The 27,484-nt window shown below is 37.2% G+C and overlaps 1 protein-coding gene, 1 long non-coding RNA gene and 1 pseudogene across 3 annotated transcripts in view; 1 reads left to right on the top strand and 2 right to left on the bottom strand.

The window, feature by feature from the left end:
- Positions 1–26,090, bottom strand: part of LOC309611721 (lithostathine pseudogene) — a 508,337-nt pseudogene extending 482,247 nt beyond the window's left edge. The window contains exon 1 of the transcript XR_014249753.1: positions 41–26,090. The product of XR_014249753.1 is annotated as a lithostathine pseudogene (transcript). The remainder of the gene's footprint in view (positions 1–40) is intronic.
- LOC309611507 (lithostathine) overlaps positions 1–27,484 on the top strand; it is a 1,064,255-nt gene that overhangs the window by 94,057 nt on the left and 942,714 nt on the right. The gene's annotated exons all lie outside the window — the stretch shown is intronic.
- LOC309611515 overlaps positions 1–27,484 on the bottom strand; it is a 1,058,387-nt gene that overhangs the window by 211,426 nt on the left and 819,477 nt on the right. The window lies entirely within an intron of this gene.

The raw sequence follows: 27,484 nt of genomic DNA, 5'->3' as shown, positions 1-27,484 counted from the left end.
CAGTCTGGTCTGTAATTTTCTTTTCACTATCACCCCTAACTGCAAATCCCAGCACTCAGATCTGCATCCATCCAGGTTTTGGGTGTTATAAACAAGGCATAGCAGTAGGACACATAAGCCATGGAGACTTTGGGACAGCTGATCCATGCAAAAGACTGTTCCTTCTGGGAATCTTCCCCTGGGGAGGAAGAAATAAAGGAGAGGGATGGGGTGAAATGGAGAGAGGGGATTGGAATGGGGAGGTGACCTTGGGTAACATCTATGAGGCCAGTGATTAGAGCAGTGACACCAAACTCCTGACTGCCTGTCACCATTGCCAACACTCCCAGATTTTTTTTTTTTTTTTTTTAAATTTTGAACGAAAGTTACTAATTGAGAGATAATCTCTTTTGCTTTTACTCTTCTCTTTTATTCAAAAGTCCAAGGCTTCTCCTCCTCTGGGCTATTCTTACACTGGGTCCTCCAATCATTCTCCTACTCATCTTGTTAATGACACTCTATACTTACCCTCCTTAATCTACCCACATGAATTAGACTCTAATAAGAAAATGGAAATCATCTCATCCCACTGTTACTGGACCACTGCGATGCCTCCCACCACTAGTTACCCTGAAGGAAGGAGTGATGATACAGGAATTGCAGGCAGTGTTGTCATGTGGGGATGCACCATTACCATGGTAAGCACACAGGAGCTTTCCTCCTATTCTTGACTCTGAATAAACACTGGGAACCCAGTGCTAGAGGCAGAGAAATCTCACCTTGGACCTGAGACAGAAGCATTAGTCAGGAGCGCAGAATCCATGGAAGGCATCATTTTGTCTGTGATGTGCAGAGGCAACCAGAGAACTAAAGGAAGGGTGGTCAGAGAGAGGGCATGAGAACCCCCTTGTTGTACCTCTTGTCTTTTCCTCTGTCTAGTCCCCTCAGAATAAATCCATCTTGATGGCATCCATCCCCTTCTATATTTCTTGAAAGAATTGGAAAATCTGTATACCTGACTACACCTGAGACCTCCCAGAACTGCCTTTGCCCTGTCTCAGAGCTCCTGTGTTCTCTGAGGACAGGGATCCTTGTATACCTTTTCTGAAATGTGTGAGGTGAAACCCCTGGCATGGGTCTCATCTTCTCTCAGCTCCCACTTACCTGTCTTGCAGGGATCTGCACTGGTTGGTCAAGGCAGAAAAGACTGGGCTTTTATAAGAGGATTTGAAGGAGGGGTGCTGAAATGAATAACAGGAAAGTGGAGCCATGACAGGGGTCATGGGAGGAGCCTGCTTTGGTTCAAGGAAATCCTGCCATGGGGAGGAGTCTCTTCCCAGCAAAGCCTGGGAATTGCCACAGATACTGCCTTTTTCTCATTATCAAGTCAGCACTTTTGCCAGGAACAGGTGAAGTTTATTATTTCCCTGACTCTTCCCTGTTAGATAACTGTGGCACAAAATGAGACATTAACTTTTAAGGAGCACATCTCTTGGAGTAGTTCTTCTGGTTGATGTCTCAAATGCTCACTCCTGTAGGCATATACATGTGTTTCTTTCTAACTGTGCAGTAGAATTAAATAAATGTTGGATGTTAAGTGTAGGTAAGTATGGGAATGACAAGTATCACACATAGGTAAAGGCAGAGAAGAGCTCTGCCTCTTATACATGGTAGCTAGTTTTAAGGAAAATTCAGAATAATCTCACAAGTCTATAGATGAGCCAAAATCTTAAGGAAAATGAGTTGCAGAAACTTGCCTTGCTGACCTTCTGAGAGTTGTAACTTCCCTGATGGATAATGATAATGTGATATATTAAGAGACAATGAGGGAATTTCAAACCTAAGAAGACTAGAGTCAAATGATGCAAAGTCAAAGGAAGAAGGAGAGAGGGTTAAGGAAGGGTAAGAGGAAGAGGTGGATGAGATTGTAGACCTGATCCTACATTGCATGTAAGTTAGATCTCTACTTCATCAAGATGCTCACTCCCTTGGGCTGATGACAACTGCCTTGCAAACTGTCATTGGATGTAGAAGAATTGTCATTTCTTTTGTATCTACCTGGGAGGGTGATCAGCTTCGCTTTCACTGAGAAAAACTTATTAGTCAGGTTTACTTCTGATTTGGGAGTTTTGACAACCCTGTGACACTGAACCTATATGGTTCAGGTTTATTTTAGAGATTCTGGTGAAAAGTTAGGCTGGTATTCTCTACAACCCTGACCCTCATGAAATTTTAATAGGTCAGCTTTTGTGCAGGTGTCTACTGTGGACATTTGTGAAGGGGTCAATGCAACTCAGCTTGTAGTTGATTCATGTCCTCCAAATCCAAAAGTCAATAGAACTCACAAATAATCTAATAGGAAGGATAGGACAGCCAACAGATTCATTTGTTAAAAAGTAAGAATGGAATTACTTCACCAAAATATACGTAAATGTAAGGATATAACTATAGTGAGAGTTCGGTGAAAATTAAAGTTTAAAAAAACAGAATATCATGCAAATATGTTAGGATGACTTGAAAAGTAATATTGCTACATTAAAAGTATGATTTCAGGGAATTCTCTGGCGGTCCAGTGGTTAGGACTCCGTGCTCTCACTGCCGAGGGCCTGGGTTCAATCTCCGGTTGGGGAACAAATATCCTACAAGCTACATGGCATGGCCAAAGAAAAAAAAAAAGAGAGAGAATTATTTGAGAATAAGTAAATAGTAGCAATCACATATGCAAGATGTAGTATGTTCTTGAATTCTTGAAAAACTTGGTGTTGTGGGGAAAGATACCATTTTACATTAAAATACCCTAAAGATATATAGCAACCTATTCTAGTAAGTAAATTTTAATGTTGTCTTGATTAATAAAGTACACCATTTGAGGGACAGTTGTGAAATTGTCAACACACCCATGGGAGAGCCAGAAGACAAAAAGGGAAGATTTAGGTATCATAGGTAAAATTTTCCCATCTCTTTAGCTGCCCTTGCTGTCATTTCACTGCCAGAAAATCAGGAATGGAAAAAAAGAAAAAAAGAAAAAAAAAAACCTATAGAACATTCTAGACTATGGAGTTAGTGACTTAAAAAGAAATAGCATTCCTTGGACTTACCTGGTGTCACAGTGGTTAAGTATCCGCCTGCCAATGCAGGGCTCACAAGTTCGAGCCCTGGTCCTGGAAGATCCCACATGCCGCGGAGCAACTAAGCCCGTGTGCCGCAACTACTGAGTCTGTGCTCTAGAGCCTGTGAGCCACAACTACTGAAGCCGGCACGCCTAGAGCCCATGCTCTGAATCAAGAGAAGCCACCGCAATGAGAAGCCCACGCATGGCAAAGAAGAATAGCCCCCGCTCTCCACAACTAGAGAAACCCTGTATGCAGTAATGAAGACCCAATGCAGCCAAAAATAAATAAATAAATAAATTTATTTAAAAAAAAAAGAAATAGCATTCCTCCAAGAAAATAAGGTCTATTTGTCTATTTAGAGTGATCACTCTCAGCACTGTCTTGACAGGAATGCCGAATGTCTTGAGTATGAGTAGAAATCCATGACTTTTAGTTGAAGGTGATTTAATTTATCAAGCAGATGGGATTTTGAGCACATCAGTAGGCTGATATGGGAAGCCTTGGTGTCTTTCCAGTGATGGTTCTGATTTTTCAACTCACCTATGTATCACCATTAGAATACTTTCCTAGAGCTTTAACTGAACAATAGATATAAAGTGGAAAAGGAAGTGAACATGAAGTTGGTAAACCAGATTTTGATTTCTGCTATATCTTCTTAGCTATGTTGTCTATGTTGCCCCTCATTCTTTAAAGAGAGACTGCCTCCCAATGCCCCTTGCATCTCAGGAAGGTGATTTGCAAACAACAGCAGTTATTGAAGCCACTTCCTCCCATCCAGGTTTTTCTGATTCCAGCTTTGTTAATACTTCGTTCCTGTTTTCCACTACTCCCAAGATCTTTGCTCTGAACTAGAATCTTGAGCTCTCTTCACAGTATCTCCAGACTTAGTGTTTAATGTGCTTTTCCAGTTGGCTTAAATGATCTATAAGGACACTCTTAGCTCTAACTCTATAAGGTATGACATACAATTGTTTGGCAAAACATTAAACATTAACATTCTGAGTTACAGGCCCAGGAGGTATTCAACTGGGTGATGATTTGTCTAGTCCCATCAAACTACACCACAAAAGGACTCTAAGGTTATTTATTTGTTGACCTAAACATATTTAGGAGCCCACCAGAAGGTTATATGCTAGATTCAAACATCATGCCTTTGAAATGAGTAGAAACCCAACTGTGCCTTCAAGAATCACTGACCCCACCCAGCATAATGTTGACCACAGAAATTCAAATGCAGATATTTCCTAGTCCCCTTGATCTGCTTAGACAAACTATTGTTGGCTCTGATCTTCAATTTTCTACAGAACTCAGTTTTATATCTTTACCTTCAATCCCAGCATCTTCTGCTATTTTGACTTAGTATATGATTTTGTTTTTGCTAGGACTTTCCTTTCCTCCAGTGGAGTTGTCCCTGCTTCCCTTCACCTACTGTATGCATTATGATACTTTTGGCTGTAACAAAAGATCCAACCATAAGCAGCTTAAATAATACAGAGATTTATTAATTTACTTAAGTATTCTGGGAACAGGCTTTTTCAGGTTTCACATTCAGAAGTTCAGAGATGTCAGGACTGTAGGTAGAGATCTCCATGATGACCTTGGCCTTTTCCTCATGGCCACAAAACCACAGCAGCTTAGGCATTGTCCAACAATTTCCAATGCAGTAAGGAAAGAAGGGAAGAGGAGAAAAAAAGACTCCCTTCTTATACATTCTTTCTTACTATGGAGGAATATTTGTCTCACAAGCCCTTAGTCAATGTAGTCTTATATCTTATTGGCCGATGTTGGGTTGCAGTTCTAGTCCCCCCCCCAAAAAAAAAGGTCTCAAAATTGTCATAATTTACTATGACCAATCAGGATTAATCTCCTGGGACTGGACATACTGTCTTTCATGCAAAGTTGGGGTTCTGTTAGCAGAATTTAAGAGAATAGCTGTTGTCAAGTCAATCAACATGTCTACTGTACTTACAGCCATGCTCAAGTTCCTTAGTTACTGATCACAGAGGATATTTTGCTAAATTCATAGTCTTTATTGCTGACCAGTTTGTGTCCTGAACTATGCTATAAATTTTCTTCCCCTGGCAAACAATCATGAAGCTTTCCATCTAGAAGTCTAGAACAAAGGTAGGGAAACAGTTTCCATCTTTCCTCCCCCTGTATCCATTCTGTCCCATTGAGCCCTCCATAACTTTGTGCCTTTCAGTCTGTCCAAAGTTCTACTCCTCCTGACACAGTTGATAAAATTGTCCTTCTCCCCTAATATTTATAATCTCTTACCTTCTCTCTCTAGAAACTATTCCCACTCAATTTGGAGGGAAGATAAAGATCCTCCAATTTGTGTGTGAGCCCTCAACACACAAACTTTGTATGAGAAACTTTGTATCATATCCGGTACCTGAGTTCCCCTGTGTCCTCTCCTAGAGTGCATACTCCTATTAGGTTGTTGAGAATTCAAAGGTACCTTGACTGAGATAGGACACAGGCTTCTTTCAGGCTCACTTAGGTTAAGCTATTTGCATATAAGGTGCTAACATGCATTGTAACTCACTCAACCAAAAAGGAATGTTTTAGGAAGGACACAGATTTATCTCAATGCACCCAAGATTAGGGCATATAGCCAAGTCTCACGAAGTACTAGACAAAGGAAGAACAAAATCAGAAAATGAGGGTATGCTCTCCTTCCTTTTCTTTTTATTTCACTGGGTTTCATTCATATTCTTTTAGCCCATCAGTTTCCTTGCCTTGGTGATACAAGAAGAGTGATCAAACATGGTTAATTCATTAGAGTTCTCCTAAACTTTTCACTTCATGGACTTAAAAATTGACTGCATTCTCAGTGAACAAATTAATTTTCAGTACAATATCTGATTAGTGTAGGTAGGCCTGGGTATTCACTCCCATTCAATCAGTTGGGGCAAGGAATTTGAGTCACTTGGTATTATTATGGGAGCTGCACTCACCTCTTAAATAGGACCTGTAGATGAGACCTAGTTCTTAGAGAAGGGGACCAAGAAGGCACCCCAACATAAGTTACTGCAGCAAACAGACTATCTCAGCCTCTTGTTCTGACCTTGGCTTGTTTTCTGACCTAGATACCCTCCTTGAATATTTCCTCAGGTACCATATCTCCTTCTGACCTTGGACTGTCTTCCACTTATCCAAGAGTTATCCTACTGGTTGTTGTGTTCACTCTTCTCATGGTATTTTTCTAATCCTCATCTGCTTCGAGAACTACGTGTTTTGAATTTCTGCCAGTCACTGGGAACCAATGAACTGGACCAAACCTCATCTCCAGTTGGATCAGCACATCCCCACAGGCTCCTCAGCCTCTGGTGGTGCCTCTATCATTGACTTTACACTCCATCTAAATTTCGGTAGATAAAAATATATAATAGTAATAGCAAATGCACATAATAGTTGGATAAAAGTTAGGGGAACAAAGGGACCTTATTTACCAATACCACTGAATGTGACATGTGTTTCACTCTTTTTATTTTTTAAGTTTTTCTCTCTCTACTTCATAATGTCCTTATTAACTAGTCTGACTAATTTGTTCAAATACTATACTTACACAGCTAGATTTTGATTATTTACAATATAATTCTTAATGGTAAGAGAGGAATTCTTCCTCTTATATTAGCCAAGTCTCAGCTTTAAGTTTTCTTTACAAAAAAATAAGGTATCCAAGCTGTACTTTTTATTCCTATTACCTTCCAAGTCGAATAATATTAATATTTGCAGATAAGCCTCAGTTGGTTATTCCTAGAATAATACAAGGGGTAAATGATCCCTTTACAGGAATCCAGTATCTTTCTTCCAAGGGTGTCAATATGTGAAGATGACTTAGCAGAGCCAAGTTCAGAAATAGCCTCAGAACATATTTTATTGAAGACATCACTAAAGCACACTATTTAGGATATATTAACCAAATATTCAGGATGCTAGTTTAGTCCTTTCATCTTATCTTAAGCCTATCAGAAGAAGTGGAAAAGAATAAAATATAAAGATACCATGTACTTTGTGAAACAAGGCAAATGGGACAAACCTCAAAGTCCCTCAGGCAATAAGGAAAGTTATCAGTGTATTGGAAAGCTGATACCACAGCTGCTTGAATTTTGTTAGTCATATTCCCGTAATGAATAGTAACTAGTAATTAACAGTAACTATCTTATGACCTATGCAGTTATTGGGGGCAATAAAGTTTTTATCAGGAAATTGTGTCAAATTTTATTTGGTTTCAATGTCTCACATTGGTTTGGGACAGTTCACTCTTGTATTTCATGTTTATTCTTCTAATATATCTACTGAGTATTTTATAAAGGCTATTGGCTATTATTTATTTTTCTTTTAGGATAAACTGGTCATAATACAAGGTGTTCTTCATTTAAGAAATAATTAAGATTATGTTTCCAACAGATTACCACCAATTATATTTAGTTTGTTGGTGGTAATTCTGCAGCTCTGAACTGCATTTCCAGTGGTCACATTTCTTTTGGCAGCAAATAAAAATAAAAAGAAGAAATACTTCCTTAACCATATTGCTTTCCTTTCCTTTCCTTTTTTATTGAAATATAATTGATTTACAATATTGGTTTCAGTTGTGCAGCATCAGGATTCAATATTTTTATACATTATACTCAATTTAAATTTCTTATAAAACATTGGCTATATTCACTATGCTGTACAATATATTCTTGTAGCTTATTTATTTTATGCATAGTAGTTTGCACCTCTTAATCCCATACCCCTATGTTGCTCCTCCCCTCTTCTCTCTGCCACTGAAAACCACTAGTTTTTCTCTATCTCTGTAAATCTATTTCTGTTTTTTTGTACTAATGAATTTGTTTCATTTTTTAGATTCCACATATAAGTGACAACATACAGTATTTTTCTTTCTCTGTCTCATCTATTTCACTAAGCATAATATGTAATACCCTCCAAGTCTATCCAAGCTGCTGCAAATAGCAAAATTCCATATTCACCATTTCTTTGTCCGTTCATCTATTGATGAACACTTAGGTTGCTTCTATATCTTGGCTATTGTAAATAATGCTGCTATGACCATTGGGGTGCATGTACCTTTTCAAATTAGTGTTTTTAATTTCTTTGGATATATGCCTAGGAGTGCAACTGCTGGATCACATGGCAGTTTTATTTTTAGTTTTTTGAGGAAACACCATACGGTTTTCCATAGTGGCTGCACCAATTTACATTGCTACTAACAGTGTACTAGGGTTCCCTTTTCTCTACATCTTTGCCAACATTTGATATTTGTGTCTTTTGATGGTATACATTCTAATATGTATGAGATGATATCTCATTGTTCTCATCATGGGGTTTTTTTTGGTAGCCCTCTGATTAGTGGTTATTTATACTTATAACTTTTATTTCATCTGATATGTAACTGGTGTCTTCAGGGTATTTCCAAGGATGTTTTGGGTACCAACTTATTGTGTGACATTGAGCAAGTAGTTTTCCCAACCTGGGACTTTCTTACCTTGTATCATGGGGAGTTTGGGATTAGACTATCTTCCTAGATCCTTCTAGCCCTGTGGTTCAGTGTCTATATTTCTGAAAAAAAAAATATTGAAGTATAGTTGATTTACAATATTATTTTATTGTCAGGTGTACAGCATAGTGATTCAGTAATTTTATAGATTATACTCCATTAAAAGTTATTACAAGATAATGGCTATAATTCCCAGTGCTCTACAATATTTACTTTTGCTTATGTATTTTATACATAGTAGTTTGTATACCTTAATCTCATACCCCTATCTTGCCCCTCCCACCTCCCCTCTCCCCAGTGGTAACCACTAGTTTGTTTTCTACATGCATGAGTCTGTGTCTGTTTTGCTATATATGTTCATTTGTTTTATTTTTTAGATTCCACATATAAGTGATAACATACAGTATTTGTCTTTCTTTGCCTGACTTATTTCACTAAGCATAATATTCTCTAGGTCCATCAAAGTTCCTACAAATGGCAGAATTTCATTCTCTTTATGACTAAGTAATATTTCTCTACTTTACCATTCATCTGTTGATAGAGACTTGGGTTGCTTCCATATCTTGGCTATTGTAAACAGTGCTGCTATGAACATTGGAGTGCATATATATTTTCAAATTACTGTTTTCTGAGTATATATGCCCAGGAATGGAATTGCTGGATCATATGGTAGTTTGATTTTTAGTTTTTTATGGAAACTCCATACTATTTTCCATAGTGGCTGCACCAGTTTACATTCCCACCAACAGTGTACAAGGGTTCCCTTTTCTCCACATCCTTGCCAACATTTGTTGTTTGTAGACCTTTTGATGATAGCTGTTCTGACAGGTGTGAAGTATCTCATTGTGGTTTTGATTTGCATTTCTCTAGTATTAGGCAATAACAAGCATGTTTTCATGTGCCTGTTAGCCATCTGCATTACCTCTTTGGAAAAATGTCTATTACCATTGAGTATGAAGTTAGCTCTGGGATGGTCATAAATGGCTTTTTTTTAGGTTGAGCAATGTTCCCTCTACACCCATTTTGAAGAGAGTTTTTATCATGAATAGACGTTGAATTTTTTCAAATGCTTTTTCTGCATCTATTGAGATGATCTGTAATTTTTATCCTTCCTTTTGTTAATGTAGTGTATCATATTGATTGATTTGTGAATATTTAATCATCCTTGAGTTGCTGAAATAAATCCAAATTGATGATGGCTTATAATACTTTATTTATATTGTTGCATTTGGTTGACCAATATTTTGCTGAGGCTTTTTGCATCTATATTCATCAAAGATCAATTTGGCCTGTAATTTTCTTTCTTTCTTTCTTTCTTTCTTTCTTTCTTTCTTTCTTTTTTTTTTTTTTTTGTAGTGCCCTTGGTATTTGTATCAGGGTAATGATGACCTCATAACATGAATTGTAAGTGTTCCATCCTCTTCAGTTTTGGGGGAAAGCATGAGAAGTATAGGTATTAGCTCTTCTTTACATGTTTTGTGGAATTCCCATGTGAAGCCATCTGATCTTGGACTTTGGTTTGCTTGGAGGTTTTTAATTACAAATTCCACTTCACTACTCGTGATCAATCTGTTCAAATTGTCTGTTTTTTCTTGATTTAGTCTTAACAGGTTCGATCTTTCTAGAAATGTGTCCATTTTCTCCAGCTTGTCCAAAATGTTGGCATATAACTTCATAGTAATCTCTTATGATTTTTTGTATCTCTGAATTATTGGTTGCTATTTCTCCTCTTTAATTTCACATTTTTTTGATTTGTGTCCTCTCTCTTTTCTTCTTAGTGAGCCTGGCTAAAGGTTTATCAATTTATTTTATGTTTCGAAAACCCAGCTCTTCGTTTCTTTGATCATTTCTAATTTTTTAATCTCTATTTTATATATTTCCTCTCTGATCTTTACTATTTCCTTCTTTCTGCTGACTTTGGACTTTGTTCTTTTTCTAATTCATTTAGATGGTAGGTTAAGTTGTTTGAGATTTTTCTTGTTTCTTTAGGAAGTTCTCTATTGCTATAAAATTCCCTCTTAGAACTGCTTTTGTTGCATCCCATAGATTTTGGAGTGTCATGTTTCCATGTTCATTTGTCTCAAGGTATTTTCTGATTTTTTATTTGATTTCTTCATTGACCCATTGTTTTAGTAGCATTTTATTTAGTCTCCACCTGTTTGTTCTTATTCCATTTTTCTTTCTGTAATTGATTTCTAGTTTCATACCATTGTGGTAGGAAAAATCCTTGATATAATTTTTATCCTCTTAAATTTGTTGAGACTTGTTTTGTGGTCTAGCATGTGATCTATCCTGGAGAATATTCTGTGTGCACTTGAAAAGAATGTTTATTCTGCTGTTTTTTGATATAATGTCCTGTAGATATCTATTAAGTCCAACTGTCTTTTGTGTCATTTAAGAACACTGTTGCCTTACTGGTTTCCTTTTGTATGATCTGTCCATTGATGTAAGTGGGGTATTAAAGTCCCCTACTATGATTGCATTCTTGTGAATTTCTCCCTTTATATTTGTTAATATTTTCTTTATATATTTAAGGGCTCCTGTATTGGGTGTATATATGCTAACAAATGTTATATCTTCTTCTTGTATTGATCCCTTTATTATTGTATGATGCCCTTCTTTGTTTTTTCTTATAGACTTTGTTTTAACGTCTACTTAGTCTGATATAAGTATTGCTACCCCAGCTTTCTTTTTGTATCCATCTGCATGAAATATCTTTTTCCATCCTATCACATATGCTAACACAGTCTGATTGTGTCTTTACCTCTGAAGTGAGTCTCTGGTAGGTGGCATATAGATGGATCTTGTTTTGTTTTTTGTCCAGTCAGCCACATCTTTTGATTGGAGCATTTAGTTTATGGGCATTTAAAGTGATTATCAATAGGTATGTACTTACTGCCATTTTGTTACTTGGTTTCTGGTTGTTTTTGTAGTACTTTTCTGTTCCTTTCTTCTTCTTTTAGTTTATTTCCTTGTGGTTTGATGTTTTTCTTTAGCGGTAGGCTTGTGTTACTTTCTCTCTAGTTGTTTATGTCTATTGTAAATTTTGGATTTATGGTTACCATGGGGTTCATATATGTTGACCTATAATTATATTTTATTTTAAACTGATAGTCATTAAGTTCAAACATATTCTAAGAGATTTACCTTTTTTAATCTTCACCCCCATGTTTTGTGTTTTTGATGTCATATTTTACATCTTCATGTTAATCCCTTCACTGTTTATTGTAGTTATAAATAATTCTACAATTTTTGTCTTTTAATCTTTATACTAGCTTATTTAAGTGGTTGATCCATGGCTTTCAGAATGTAGTCACCTTTAGTAGTGGGATTTTCCCTTTTCTATAAAATCTTACTTTTGTTTACCTTTTTTTTTCCAGTTAGCAAAGGCCTTTTAACACATCTTTTAGGGTCAGTTTAGTATTGATGAACTTTTTATTTTTGCTTCTCTGAGAAGTCTTTTATTTTCTATTCTATTCTGAATGATAACCTTGCTGCATAGAGTATCCTAGGTTGTTGATTTTCCCCTTTCAGCACATTAAATATATTCTGGCCTTCAAAGTTTCTGCAGAGAAATCAGTTGATAGCCTTATGGGGGTTCCCTTGTATGTGACTCTTTGTTTTACTTTTGCTGCCTTTAGAATTCTCTATTTATCTTTAAATGTTGCCATTTTAATTATGATATGTCTTCATGTGGGTCTCTTTGGATTCATCTTGTTTGGGGCTCTCTGTGATTCCTGTCCCTGGATATCTGTTTCCTTTTTCAGGTTCAGAAAGTTATATCAAATACATTTCTACTCCTTTCTCTTTATGTTCATATCTTGATGTATTTCTTCATATCTTCATTTTTTTGAGAAATAAAGGAGCAAAAAGAAGTAATAAACAGAAAATACAATAGTAGTCTATTTGCATCACCCCTCAGTTCCACTTCTCTTCTTACTTCTCCGTTATGAATTTTTGATCATTCTTCCAATTTAGGTTTTTAATAATTTACTATAGATGTATAAATCAACATGTGTAGTATTATTTCATACTATTTCATACTATGTAATATTTCCTATTATATACATGTATCATATTTTATATAACATTCTAAAATGTTTTTGTTCATTTGACCTTAGTTTTTAAAAATCTGTCTACACTGAGATGATAGTCCTTATTTATTGATTTTAGCTGCAGTGTACTATTTATTCATGTAAGTAGTTCAAAAGGATATATTCATTTCTCTACTCATGGAAATTTACTGTATTTTGTTGACTTTAAGATGTAACTTATCACATTTAAAAACTTCTGAGGGCTTCCTTGGTGGTGCAGTGGTTGAGAGTCTGCCTGCCGATGCAGGGGACACGGGTTCGAGCCCTGGTCTGGGAAGATCCCACATGCCGCAGAGCAACTAGGCCCGTGAACCACAACTACTGAGCCTGTGCGTCTGGAGCCTGTGCTCCGCAGCAAGAGAGGCCACGATAGTGAGAGGCCCGTGCATCGCGATGAAGAGTGACCCCCGCTTGCCGCAACTAGAGAAAGCCCTCACACAGAAGCGGAGACCCAACACAACCAAAAATAAAATAAGAAAAAAAAAAAAAAACCTCTGAAATCCGTATACAGTGCTAATAATGACAAATATGACCTTCATCTTTACTGTGTCAGACAAGGGTCAACAAACTTCTTCCATAAAGGAATAGATAGTAAATAATTTGGTCTCTGTAGACCACACCATGTTTGTCATAAGTACTCATCTCTACCATTGACACATGAAAGCAGCCAAAGACAATATGTAAATGAATGGATATGTCTGTGTTCTAGTCAAACATTAATTATGGATATTAAACTTTGAATTTCATGTCCTTTTTATGTGTCACAGAATATTCTTCTTTTGATTGTTTCTAAATACTTAAAATGTAAAAAGAAAGAAAAAATTTCTAAGCTCATGGGCCATAAAAAAACAGGCAGTGTGCAAGATTTTGCCCACTGACTGAAGTTTTCTATATAAACACCTGGTATATGTAAAATGAAAAATCAAATAATGACACAATTGATTATAGTATGGTAAGAGCTTTGAAAAGACAAGTATAAAGATTTTTAAAACAGAAGACAGAAAGGACCTGATCTGATCTTAGCAGACAGATAATAAGTTGATCTGAATCCAAATTCCAACTGAAGGTTTTCTGCAAGGAACTAGAAAATGCAGATCCAAGTTCCAGGTCCAAATTCCATGTCCAGAATATAGATACTTAGTCAATATCTATGACCAAGGGTAGGTCTAAGTTCAAGTCCAAGTGCTGGTCCAAAGTTCACATATCTAAGGACAAAAGTCAGTCCAATGTCATGGTCCAAGGTATATTTTCCCCATCCAGGATCTGGTCTATTATCAGGTACAAGATCTAGGTCAAATCCATTTATGAGTTCCAGATTCAACATCCAGAACAAGGCACAGGTTCAGGATCAAGGTAAATTTCTAAAATTCAAGTTCACATCTATGTCTAGAATTGAAGTACAGGTCCAAGGTCAGGTCCAGGTCGAGATATAAGGTTCACGTCTAAGATTAAATCTCTACATCAATGTCAAGGTCTAAATCCCAAGTCTACTACCATGGAGCATGATTAAGATCAGATTCAAGTTTCTGGACAAATTCAGGTTCAAATTATATGTCTTATTTTTCATTCCAATGCCCAAGTCCAGGTAATAAGTTCAGATTAAGGTCCAAGATCAAGGTCTGATATCTAGGTCTTGGTCTGAAGTCCAGGTTCAAAATTATGGTTCCAAGCACAGGAAAAAGACTGAAGGTTCCATTCCAGTGTCTATATTCAATACAGGTTTATGGTAAAGGTCCATATCTGTGATCCAGTGGACATGTCTTTGGTCAGTTCCAGGTCTAGGGCCATGTCTAATGTCAATCTCAAATTCCAGGTTATTCCAGGTTCTATGACTTTCCTCCTTTTTCTCCACAATGACATCTCTTCCTTTGTAACATCTGTCATTTCCCCTAGATTTTATTCATCCTTTTCCTCCTTCTACCTAAATCTAATGTTGATTCCCCAGGATATTCCCTTCTTCTAACACTTGCTAATTCTCCCTCAATATTTCCCCCCATCCTTTCCCTTCTCCTGTCTTATGACACAAGCTGATTCCCAAATATTTTCATAAGCAAGAGCATAAGAGCAAGAAAGCCCAGAAATATACATTCCTCTCAGTTTCACTTTCCTAGTATTGATGCTTTTTGTCTCTCTATGCTGGCTGCTTAGGGCAAGACTGAAAATTAGACCTGAAACAAAGCATTTCATCTGAGTGAAGTCCCTGCATCTGGACAAAGACTCATCCTTCAAGTAAAGAAGAGCACAGTGACAGATGCCACCCTATAATGTGAACAAATACCATCTGAGTTCAGGATTTTAATACTGAATGAAACCTAATATGTTGGTCCTATGTATAATTAGTGAACATGCTTCCCTTGTTATATTCATCTCTATAGCTGTAGGATTTATGAATATGCAAGTTAGAAAACCTTAATATGCTAATCCATATAGTCTATGGTGGCCTTGACTGGGATGTAGCCAACCCTTGTATGTAGTTACTGATAAGGAGTTATGGTCAGAATTAGAACTTGTATTCATAATTCATACATATAAGTAATCCACAGAAGGCTTTTGTTAGTATGAATAAAAATCTATAAAATACAAAAGAATAAATTGGTAACTTATTTTACATAAAAATAAAACACTTTAATGCAAGAGATTTAATAAAATATCAAAGTCGAAAGGCAAACCTGGGAACAACCATTTCTAATGTATACCAAAAATATAACAAATATACAATTATTTCCCATAAAACAATTTTAAAAGACCAACACTCAGTAGAAAAATTGTAGCGAATATGAAAAAATAGTTCACAATAAAGGAAATATAATTTTTTTAAACATATAAAAATATGAATGATCTATTACAAATATGCTCACATATAATAAAATAGTTACAAATTTAAACTACACTGTACTTTTTACTCTATTTTTTGATAAGCTTAAAACTTCTCGAAAATGAAGTCTATTAATTAAAGTAAAAGTATACTGACTCAGAGTGACAAAGATCTAGACGTTCGATTGCACACTATGTGAGCAAGAATGTGAGGGAGCGGAATCTTCATATATGAAGCTAGGGAAGATAAATTAGTTTGCTGCCTCTCCCTCCATAGGGCAATTTGGCAATATCTATCAAAATATACAATGTGTGTACCATTTGATCCTAGAGGGTTTTTCCTTGATATTTATTATACGAATATCATTGCATGTATACAAAATTAAATATGTTCAATGTTGTTCATTATAAGGCTATTAGTAACTGGAAAAGAATAGAAATAGCCTAAATATGTATCAAAGGAGTAGAATAAATAAACTATGGTATCTCCTTTCAATGAAATACAGATCCACAGTCGCTGAGCACAGTGTGTTTTATAATTCAGAACTTTTGGATTTAAAGGTAATATGGTAACTGTGCATTACATGACATTCCCAGACTAGGACAGCACCTCTTTACCAACCACATTAACATTCTGCAGCAATATGTTTGAAAAATCACATTAAGTAGGATATATAAAGACCATAATATCTAAGTATCTTCAGGTCAGGGCAGGGCAGTTCAGATAGGGTGAGATTGCATTGCTGGGTCAGGTAGAATAGTGGTTCCTTAAAGATGTTCATGTCCTAATCCTTGGAACCTATGAGTCCCAGGGTTACATGACATCACATTAGTTTATATATATTAGGTTACATGACAAAAGGAATTTTACAGATGTAATTAACATTATGGACATTGAGATGGGGAGAGTATCATGTATTTTCTGGATGAATCCAGTACAGTTGCATGAAACATTAAGAATAGAGAACCATCTCTGGCTGGAAATGAAAGTCAGAAGAGAAGAGGAAGAGAGATGTGGCAGAAAGGAAAGGCACAGAGGACTCTATGCACCATTATTGGTTTACAGGTGGAGGGGGCAAAAAAGAATACAGATGTCCTCAGAGGGACTGAGAGAGGCTGACATCCAACAAGGAAATGGAGACCTCAGCCCTTCAAATGCACAGAACAGAATTCTCTGATTGGTCCATGTCATACCTAGACTTCTAAACTGTTTTAAGAATCTAACTTTGTGGTAATCTGCTCAGGCAGCAATGGAAAACACAATCACCAAATAGAAAACTAATACAATCACCAAATGAGTAATAAAAAACACTTTGTTTTCAACTTTTTTTACATTTTATTAAAGTATAATATATATGCAGAGAAGTCCACAAATGATACAGAAATATTTTAACAAATTTTCAGTGACTGAGTACATCAGTGCTTCCAGAGCCCAGACCAGGAAATAGTACAGTATCAGCATCCCAGAAGATCCACCTGTGCTTTCTTCCACAGAGGCCTGACTTCAGATACTTAAATAAGTTAGGCCTCCTTCTGTACTTGACATAAATGAAATCATAAAAGATGTGCCATCTTGTGTCTGGCTTCTCTCAATCAACTTTGTGTTTGTGAGATACATCTAAAATATTTTGTGTACTTATAGATTGTTCATTCTAATTGGTGTATGGTATTCACGATATGGATATACTGTAATTTATTTAACTTTTTTTCTGTTAATGGACATTTGGGTAATTCTCAGCATTTGGCTTTGTGAGTAGTGCTGCTAGGAACATTCTAATACATGTCTTGTAGCATATACATGTACACTCTATTCTTAGATACGTATCTGGGAACGAAATACTCAGTGATTTAAAGTTTTGTTTTATTTTGTTTTTCTGAAAGGCAAGTAAAGAATTGAAAATCCATACTATATATCCATAAAAAAAGAACATGGCAGGTCTTCCTATACTGATGAGAAAAAAATCCTAAGAGATTATTATAAGTGAATAAAAGGTACAAATAGAGTACATTGTATTTTGTATAAAAAGAGGATAGTAAATTATATTAATATTTGCTTTCATATGCATGAAGAAACTCTTGGAGGATAATAAAAGTGACCACTTTCATATATAGGGAGTGGTGGTGGGAATCCAAGGTGGAACCAGAAGTAGGAGAAAAACTTCTCATGCACACATGTACACACACGTGTGTGTATATATATCCAGTTTTTAGCAATGCAGCCCTTCTTCTGGGGCAACTGCTGCCTTCCCTGGGGAGAGCTCCAGTCCTCTCTCTATAATAAATGTGACTAGAGGCATTGCCCTGCTTCATAATAAAAACAAACAAGAGAATCAGAACACTTTTTAAAACCATAATTATGTTTTAAAATAAGATACCCTCATTTTGTGTAAGGCTCTAAAGGGAAAACACTGCATCCAATTTTCCCTGGTTTAAAACCGTGGCACATGTTTCCAAGGTAAAATTTTATAAGAGAAGTTAGCATGCTTTCCTTCCACCCTAATGAAGACCTGGAGTATACTATCCAAATAGGAAGCAATGTAAATGTGAGAAATCAAGAAGTGCTTTTTCAATGCTCAAAACAATGACCATATTTGTTTCCTCCATCCATGATATATACTCCCATGGCGGCCTCCTAAAAGGAGCAGCCTCACAGCCAGGCTTGGCTGCGTGGGCCTGCCAGACCTCTGCACTTCTTCACCTCCTTTGGCCCTGTCCAGTAGGAAAGCACAGGGAGGCAGAGAGCCACCTATTCTGTCCAAACATAAAGCCAAAATACATTATGAGTGTGAAAGTGACTCAGCAATTTCTGGTCCCAAGTCAAAGCTCAGTAAAAGTTTGTACCGTCTCCTCCAATCACAGTCATAAATCTGGCTTCTTCTGCCTAAGAAGTCATCATAATTGATGAAATGGCTACATTTCAAAGACAAAATAGTCAATATACTGGGCAGGTCTCCCCATCCATTTCTCGGAAGCCGTACACGCAATTTATGACCCTTCTAACTGATCATCATTCAGGAATGCATTGATTTTTTTAACCACATAGTTGACATCTCTGATCCATGACTTCAAAGGAAACTGATATTTAAACAGCAAAATCATTTCAGCCTTTATATTTGTAAGTGATCAGCAATTCCCATCATTTTACACCACTTTCTGCAAGCTTCTGGCTCCAAGAGAATCTATGATTTATGGCCTTCACATTGAAGAAACAAATCAGCGTTTCTTCAGTGCAGGAGCTCTGTTGAACATTGTGGTTGACAAATTCTAAAGATATTCCCCCAAGATTTCTGCCCCCTGGTTATTCAATTAAACACTAGTCTAGGTACTGCTGTAAGGACGTTTGTAATTAAGGCTACCATGTATCTACTCTTAAATAGGGAAATAGTCTTGGATTATCCGGGTGGGCACATCACATGAACCCTTCAAAGAAGAAGAGGAAGACAGAAAAGTCAGTCAGAGAGATGTGGCAGAGGAAGCCAGGAGAGATTAGACAGCAGGGGAGGACAGAGACACCTTAAGAGTGAAAAGGACGTGACCTTTTATTGCTGGCTTTAAAAATGGAGGAAGGGGAGCATGAGCTAAGGAATGTTGTTATCCTCTAGAAACTGAGAACAGACCCCAGCTGACTGCCAGGAAGGCAACAGAGACCTCCGTCTTACAAGCACAAGGAACTGAATACTGCCAACAACCTGAGTCAGCTGGGAAGCAGATTCATCACCAGTGCCTCTAGAAAGGAATGCTGCCCTACTGCTACGTTGGTTTCAGCCTCGTGAAGCCTGGACAGAGAAACTGTTGAGCCATGCTATGCCCAGATTTCTCAAATACAGAACTGTGAGATAATAAAAGTATATTGTTTTTAGTTGCTAAATTTGTGATTATTTGTTATGGGAGCTATAGAAAATGAATACAAATATTTATTAGGTTTTATGTAAGAAGTAAAATTTTCCGATAAAACATGGCATGGTGTCATCCTCACACAAACCTCAGTATTCACCCCAATAGCATAGTCATTAACATCCTTACTTTCCTCTGCCTCATTCTGTCTGTATCACCATGTTCTCCTCAAGACAGACTATTGTGACTCTATCATTCACGAATAAATGTGTTTCAAAGCACTTCTGCAAAAACTGAGTGTTACTCATCTTTTAAATTTTTATAGCACCTAGTGCAGAGCCTTGTGCATTGAAGGTCTTCAATAACCACTCATTGGAGTAGATGATTTATTTTTTTCTCATGAATGTCATCTAAACACTTTTATATTCTGAGATGTTTTCTCCCAAGTTCAAACCAATTAATGACAATATGTCAGATGTGGTCATTGAGTTGTAGCTCCCTTGAAATGGGACTCAATAACACTAATGCAAACAAACCCTTACCTGACCTCCTAGTTCCACTGGTATATATTTAGGAAACAGGTTATGGTGTAAGTTTCAGTCTGTGGCTGTGGCTAGAGGTAAGAAGGAACACAAAATTAGGGATCAGTCTGTAATTATATCTAGAAGTCGGTCTGAAAAGAGGGATCAAGTGTTGGTCTATAGACTTAGAAACATTCTTGAGGATTAACTTGTGGTTAGCACTTATATCATTTTCTGCTTGTGGCTTAAGCAGAGTTCTAAATTAACTTTGGAAATTCACCAAAATCTTCAGATTGGTTCTAAGCCTTCTTCAGCATTTACTCTGTGTAAAAACTGACAAATCTCCCTAATTAATGAGCCATGCAACTCTAGGAAAACTGTTTACATTTCCTTAACCCCAAGAATAGGGAGGAAGATTTTGTGAGACATAAAGCAAGTGAGGGAAGTGCTCATGCCCTGTGACAATAGCAGAACCCAGCAAGAAGAAGAAAGACTCCTCTTTCCTGGCAAGGACTCAGCCAGTGAAAAGTCATGGACTCTGTTTACTACAGCCCTCCCAACTTCCTTTTCCCCTCTATAAAGGTGGTCTCCTTCCCTTGCCATGTGGGGAACTTGCACATGACTTGCTACAACTGCAGACTCTGGAATTCCAATTCTCTGTTAATCCCAAATAAACCCACCTTTGCTGAAGAAATATCTGGCAGTCTATTTGTTTTAGGTTAATATTTTTGGTGACCCATACAGGGAACAGATAAGACACCCAAAGCCTCCAGGGCTGGTGAACAAGTAGGTGCAGAACCCACAATTGAGCCCCTTTTTGCTCACTGCTTTTCTCATTGATCTTGAAGTTTGAAGTTATGTCTTTCTCCTGGATTCAAGCTCACACCGTCTTTGCATTTGAAGCTCTCCAGGTTTAATTCATCATCTATTTTAAGGTTTGTCTTTCTGGTTAAGGCCTTGTTCTGTTTGCAAGTGCTCATTTGGCACTTCAGTCTGATTTTGAGATCAGACTGCTTCAACACAACCTGGCTGAAAATGCTTTCAGCCCTTTCCTTCAGAAGCAGGGACTGCTTCACTGAAACTGTGCTGGCTTTTCAGCCTCAGCCTAGTCCTTTGGAAAAATCTGTTCTCTGGAAACTGGATAAAAAATCTTTGACCTGGCTCTTCTGGACCAAACTGTTCCCTTAAACTGGCTGGTATTAGCTTGCAAGCTGTTTGAAGTGAGCTGTATAAGCTGTTTGAGAATTGTTCTTTTACTCAAAGTAAAAGAACTTCTGAGAAATGGAATCTCAGTTATCCAAGTACTTTGAGAGTGCCCTGCCCAACAGGGGCTCTGGCTGATTTTATGTTTAAAAACCACAGTTCTTACTCATGCTCATTTCTAACTAAATGGATCAACCTGATCAAAGTAAATTTAGACTATCAATGGCTGTTATGGGATTTTTGAATTCCCCAAACTTATTTCCTTAAAGCAAATTGGATTACAATGGCTCAAAAATTTCCAGAACTGAGGAGAACGTCTCTTTCAATTGGTATTTTGAGGCTTCCAAATGCTACCAAGATTCTAAAATTGCCTCTCTTTATAATAAAACTTTAAGATTAACTGAGGCAAGATAAATAATTAAATAAAGATAAAATGGCTCCCAAAGCCTCAGGCTCTACTTCCATGGCTTCCTGTCTCAGGCTCTGCCCCCAGTGCCATCTTGTTTCTCTCCCTTGGCTCCTCAGACACCACTTCCAGCACCCTTTTCCTCCTTTCCTTGTATACTGTTTACACCTCCTCTATACCCTCAATTTCCCCACACTAATTCTCTAACCAAATTTCCCCTTTTCTCTGAAACTCTCTCCACACACTTTACTCTGAATTTGTTAGAACCAGTTTCTTTAAAATACAGCCTTCTGAGGATGCCAGAGTCTAAACCCCTTAATTTATTTATTTTTAATAGGTCTTTACTGGAGTATAATTCTTCAAAGTACTGTGTTAGTTTCTGTTGTACAACAAAGTGAATCAGCCATATGCATACATATATCCCCATATCCCATCCCTCTTGAGCCTCCCTCCCACCCTCCCTATCCCACCCCTCTAGGTCCTCACAAAGCACCAAGCTGATCTCCCTGTGCTATGCAGCTTCTTCCCACCAGCCAACTATTTTACATTTGGTAGTGTACATATGTCGATGCTACTCTCACTTCGCCCCAGCTTCCCCCTCCCCCCTCCTCCATGTCCTCAAGTCCATTCTCTATGTCTACATCTTTATTCCTGCCCTGCCACTAGGTTCATCAGTACCATTTTTTTTTTTTTTTAGATTCCATATATATGCATTAGCATACGGTGTTTGTGTTTCTCTTTCTGACTTACTTCACTCTGTATGATAGACTCTAAGTCCATCTACCTCACTACAAATAACTCAATTTCATTTCTTTTTATGGCTGAGTAATATTCCACTGTATATATGTGCCACATCTTCTTTATCCATTCATCTGTCGATGGATATTTAGCTTGCTTCCATGTCCTGGCTATTGTAAATAGTGCTTCAGTGAATATTGTGGTACATATCTCTTTTTGAATTATGGTTTTCTCAGGGTATATGCCCAGTAGTGGGATTGATGGGTCATATGGTAGTTTTATTTTTAGTTTTTTAAGGAACCTCCATACTGTTCTCCATAGTGGTTGTATCAATTTACATTCCCACCAATAGTGCAAGATGGTTCCCTTTCCACCACACCCTTTCCAGCATTTATTGTTTGTAGATTTTTTGACTGGTGGGCTGCTACCTCATTGTAGTTTTGATTTGCATTTCTCTAATAATTAGTGATGTTGAGCATCTTTTCATGTGCCTCTTGGCCATCTGTATGTCTTCTTTGGAGAAATGTCTATTTAGTTCTTCCACCCATTTTTTAATTGGATTATTTGTTTTTTTGATATTGAGCTCCATGAGCTGTTTGTATATTTTGGAGATTAATCTTTTGTCCATTGTTTCATTTGCAAATATTTTCTCCCATTCTGAGGTTTGTCTTTTCATCTTGTTTATGGTTTCCTTTGTTGTGCAAAAGCTTTTAAGTTTCATTAGGTTCCATTTGTTTGTTTTTGTTTTTATTTTCATTACTCTAGGAGATGGGTCAAAAAAGATCTTGGTGCAATTTATGTCAAAGAGTGTTCTGTGGACTAAAGGTAAACTGTAAGTCATAGTCAAAGATTTTCCTAAAGTAACTGAATATTCTCACAGATTTGCTGAAGGATTGAAATTAGTCATTCAAACTTATCAGCCTGGTTTCTCTGACTTATATCAACTAGTTTATATGCTTGTTGGTGAAGACCAGAACCAGCAATTTGATGAAAATTGCTAATTGAGAAAATTCTGAAAGGTCTCTAGAATTACAACCAGGAGACCAGCCCACTACCTTATTATATATTCAGGCTCAGGCAATTGCTAGGCGACTTCATCAGCAACTCCTGGGGTTTTCCCAAAAGTCTGTTGATTGGAATGAAATTCAGCCATGCGCACAAAAATCTGATGAATCTGTTCATGTCTACAGGTATTACAATTGACTGACTAAAGACTGTTTTAAAGAAAATTCTGGTCTTTCTTTAGATGTTGATTCTACCCAGGAAGCTTTCAATTCTATGTTTATTAATGGGCTGAAGCAGGATATTTCCTGTTTAGGAAAAAAGGACCAGGGTGGAATGGGAAATAATGTCCACTGCAGATTTAGTTAATCTGATAAATCAGGTCTCTCAAACTCTAGGTGACTCACTTAAAATGAGGACCACCAAAATCTTAATCTTCAACTCCAGGAAATGAAGGCTCCTAAATGGAACCAAAACCTTGTAGCTTCCACTATTATTGCAAAGAGCCAGGATATTGGAAATGAGATTGTTAAAAATTTAAGCACTTTAGGCACCTTCAGCCTCTCAGCAGTCTTTCAAATATAGTCTTCCCAATTCTCAATGATAGGGTTCCAAGGCACTAGAGGGGATCTTCCCAACCCTCCTCTTAACTGGCTTGGAGAAATATTCCTCCAGACTGGGGATGGGTTTCTTCCAATTCTAATTGATACATGATCCACACCCTTGATGCTCAGCCCCACAACTATAAAACAGTCCCAGCCTCAGGGTACTAAAACACTTCAATTAATAGGGATCAATAATGAGCCTGAAAGGATTCCTATCTCTGAACCTACGCCTTTTTGTTTTAGGCCCTTTGAGATATTCACACCTTTATCTCCATAGTTTCTCTGCCCCTATCCATTTATTAAGCCAAGACTTCTTAGATAATTATCATGCCAGAATCCTTTCCAAAGGTAGAATTAATTCTAGAACTTGACAGCAGTCATCAAAGCAACCAATCGAAATAAATGACCATTTGACACCTTTTATTTGTTCTATTTCTGACAGTACTAGAACTGATTCTGGAAACACTGATTATTTGTTTCTACTGAATCAGCTACCACATTTTTTATGGGAAAAATCTCCAACTGATGTTGGCAAAATTCAGAGGGCAACTCCCATCAAAATTTATGTAGACTCCTCAAAACCTCTTCCTAAAATTAACCAATATCCTACAAGTAAAGAAGATCTTCAAAGCATAAATTCCATACTAAAAAAATTACAAGGCTCAAGATCTCATTATCCCTTTTACTAGCCCCTAAACACTTCCATTTTACCAGTGAGAAAACCTACGTTCTGAAAATAGAAGTTTGTCCAGAACATAGAAACAATAAACAACATTATTATCCCTCGATAGCCTGTTGTTCCTAAACCTCATACTTTACTAACATCCATTCCCACCAGAAGTACATTCTTTACTGTAACTGATTTATGTAATGCATTCTTTAGCATTTCAGTTGATAAAGCTAGCCAATACCTTTCTACTTTCACTTGGGAAGAAAAATAATTCACAGGGACAGTAAAGCCTCAGGACTTTACTGAGAGTCCTTATTTCTTGCAAATTCTGAAGGCTGATCTGGATGATAAAATGTTCCTTAGAGGTTCGACTTTGTTGCAGTATGTGAATGATTTGCTTTTTCCTCTCCTTCTCCAGCCTCATTACAGGAAGACAACACCCACTTGCCAAAGCTTTTAGCCTTACAGGGGCATAATGTCACCAAAAAAATGTTGCAGTTTGCCCAAAGCCAGGTTTTGTATTTAGGACATTTGATATCAAAACAAGGGTTATGCCTAGATCCAGATAGAATTTATGGTATCCTAAGTTTCCCAAAACCCAAAGCTAAGCACCAAATTCAACGTTTTCTTGGGCTAGTTGGTTATTGCCAAAGTTGGATTCCAAATGAACCTCTGTACGTTTTACTCAACAATAACAACCCCAACCCAATTTTATGAGAAGTACCAGACAACACAGATTTTAAGGCCTTAAAGAATAGTTTGATGAACACACCTTCCTTTGAGCATCCCAATTATCAGATTCCTTTTTTCCTTTTTGTATATGAAAAGGAAGGAATGCCCTTGGGATACTCACCCAAAAACATGGGGACCACCATCAATCCATATGTTGTTATAGTCAGCTCTGGACCCTGTGGCACAGGGATACCCCCAGAGCCATTATGGTCACAGTCTTTTTGGTCAAGTTCACCAAGAAAAATCATTGTAGGATACCATTTAACAATTTTTGTACCTCATGCAGTAGTAGCTCCCTTGAATTCTCATCACACTCAACATTTCTCAGCCAGTGACCTCACCTCCTATAAAATTCTTTTGTTAGCTGCTCCTCACATAACTCATTTACATTGTAATAATCTTCACCCTGTTACTCTTCTCCCTTATGCCACTGACAAAGTCTCTAATGGCTACTTCATGCTGATGGACCACCTCCTGACTCCTCACAATGATCAACAGGAAATTCCCTTGGGTAACACTGACTTCTCATGGTTCACTAATGGTTCTTACTTAAAAAGTGACAATGGCAAATATTGTGCTGGGTATGTTATTGCAACCCCTTTTGATGCTGTTGAGGTGGCATCTTTACCTAAGGCTACTTCAGCCCAGTAAGCTGAATTATACTCTCTTCCATTGGCTTGTACTTTAGCCAGTGACAAACTGCCAGTACTTATGCTGATAGTAGACATACTTTTGGAATGGCTCATGATTTTGGAATGTTGTAGAAGCAATGTGGCTTCCTTACTTCCAGGTAAAATAAAATGTAAAATGGCCCCTATGTTCAGGAATTATTAAGTGCAATACTTTTACCTGCTGCTTTAGCTATTATTAAGATTCTGGGGCATTCTAAACTTTATTCTCTAGAAGGTAAGGGAAATCACCTTATTAATATTTCCATAGGAAATGATTCCCTTAAAGGGACCAGCAGTAGCCAAACCTCTGTCATGGTCCAAAAGGATATTTCCCCAAATGATAACTCAGAAAAACTGGCTAGAGTGGCCAAAAATTACCTCAGAAAAAGAAAAACAATATTGAAAATTCAAAAATGTTGGTTTAAGAAAAATGGAAAGCTCTGGTTTGGAACAAATAACAAGCCAGTCCTACCAGAGACTCAAAAATAGCTACCCCTCACCAATGTACATGCATAAAACCATTGTTCTACTGATAAAATGATAGCATTCATGAATCAATATTCATGTGGAAACTTAACAAGGCCACAAAAAGTACCTACCTCCTTTGTCCTTCTTGTGAGAAATATGATCAGGGAAGCCTTTTCCTACTGCTCCCAGATATTTGAAACTGGTTAATGGACCATTTGAGATCTGGAAAATGGATGCTGAGCAACTTTTCATGTGCTTTTTGGCCACCTGTATGTCTTCTTTGGAGAAATGTCTATTTAGATCGTCTACCCGTTTTTTGATTGGGTTATTTGTTTTTTTTGATATTGAGCTGTTTGCATATTTTGGAGATTAATCCCTTGTCCATTACTTCATTTGCAAATGTTTTCTCCCATTCTGAGGGTTGTCTTTTTGTTTTGTTTATGGTTTCCTTTGCTGTGCAAAAGCTTTTAAGTTTTATTAGATCCCATTTATTTATTTTTGTTTTTATTTTCATTACACTAGGAGGTGGATCAAAAAAGATCTTGCAGAGATCTATGTCAAAGAGTGATCTGCCTATGTTTTCCTCTAAGAGTTTTATAGTATCTGGCCTTACATTTAGGTCTTTAATCCATTTTGAGTTTATTTTTGTGTATGGTGTTAGGGAGTGTTCTAATTTCATTCTTTTACATGTAGCTGTCCAGTTTTCCCGGCACCACTTAATGAAGAGACTGTATTTTCTCCACTGTATATCCTTGCCTCCTTTGTCTTGTCAACACCATTAATCATTAGAGAAGTGCAAATCAAAACTAAAATGAGGTATCACCTCACACTGGTCAGAATGGTCATCATTAAAAGATCTACAAACAATAAATGCTGGAGAGGGAGTGGAGAAAAGGGAACCCTCCTACACTGTCAGTGGGAATATAAATTGGTACAGCTACTGTGGAGAATAGTGTAGAGGTTCCTTAAAAAACTAAAAATAGAACTACCATATGACCCAGCAATGCCAATCCTGGGCATATACCCAGAGAAAACCATAATTCAAAACGAGACATGTACCACAGTGTTCATTACAACACTATTTACAATAGCCAGGACATGGACATGACCTAAATGTCCATCAAC

The sequence above is a fragment of the Balaenoptera borealis genome (assembly GCF_965194805.1).
Source record: "Balaenoptera borealis genome assembly, chromosome: 15".
Taxonomy (NCBI): domain Eukaryota; kingdom Metazoa; phylum Chordata; class Mammalia; order Artiodactyla; family Balaenopteridae; genus Balaenoptera; species Balaenoptera borealis.
Note: the sequence above shows the minus strand (reverse complement) of the source record. Positions and strands in the feature narration are given on the sequence as shown.